Source organism: Cariama cristata, unplaced genomic scaffold (genome assembly GCF_000690535.1).
Source record: "Cariama cristata isolate BGI_N322 unplaced genomic scaffold, ASM69053v1 scaffold23377, whole genome shotgun sequence".
Classification (NCBI taxonomy): domain Eukaryota; kingdom Metazoa; phylum Chordata; class Aves; order Cariamiformes; family Cariamidae; genus Cariama; species Cariama cristata.
This window is the reverse complement of record NW_009626427.1, coordinates 10,276-11,446: the sequence shown is the minus strand read 5'-3', so window position 1 is coordinate 11,446 and position 1,171 is coordinate 10,276.

The window sequence follows — 1,171 nt, the reverse complement described above, 5'->3', positions numbered from 1 at the left end:
CGCAAGGGGGTATGGTTGCATCCACTCGAGTGTGTGTTCACACTGCACACAACGCACCCGGTCTTTAGACCACACCTGCGCCATAATTCCTATGTGCCCTCGATTCTTTTGCAATTCTAAACCTGAGCAAAATACCCTTAATTAGGCACGGACCAGTTGCAGAAATCAGATAAGACTCGCTGGCAGGCAGCCACTTCCAGAAGATGTGTCTCCTGACGGATGGGGACGTTGTGCAAGTCGGGGAGAGCATCACCCAGCTGTGGGCTGGCGGCGGGGAGAACACTTGCAATAAGACGTGAGGGTGTCACCTCGGCGGAGGAGAAACTCGTGGACGGCAGCGGTGGTGGCTTTCTGACTCGGGGGACGGGTGCCTGAGCCCCCCGGGGCAGGACCGGGTGAGTACCCACCGATGCTTCTCCTAAGGGACCCAGGAGTGTGGCAGCGGCACGGTAGGGATTTGCAGGAGCAAGTCACCACCCTGCACCGAAATCTGCCTCGAATGACTCTTCTCTGCTTCATTTCTTGCTTTTTTTTCCTCCAAAACAGAGAAGGAGATTTCTAACCAGCCTCTCAGCTGTTTTCTAAGGCAGGGACAGTGCTAAGGACCAAGGTTTTTGGCTCTTTTCTAGCCCAGGAGGCATTTTGTGCAGGGATTACTGCTTTCATGGCAATTAGTATGAGTAACATCTCTGCACAAAGGTTGGAGAGGTTTCGGGGAGGCTGAAGCGGCTCTTCAGACCCTGATTTGGGGGCGCCGCAGGATGTGGCAGCAACACCTCACCATAAATATATTTATTTACAACAGTCATTAGTCATATTTGCTCGCTCACCCTGCGCTGCAGTTGAGTTTAACGGGACGTGGGGCTGAAAATAAAAAGTGGGTTAAGTCGGAGGAGAAAAGGGCAGAGGAACGGGCTTTAGGTTTAGACAGAAAGTTGAAAAAGACCGGGGGGAAATATGTGTTTTCTGCCAGCTGAGGTTTTTTCCCTGCTGTACCGGGAGTTTGGGACCCTTGAGTGCGTGATGCTGACCTGCTCCCAGCTGGGCCGGTGGTGGCCCTGCATTTTGGGGCGGGATTTTGGAGCGGCAGCACAAGTATGTGTGGGGAGGACCATCTGCCAAGGGGTAGAGAACAGTGCGCACAGGTGACAGCATCCATGGCAGCTGGCCC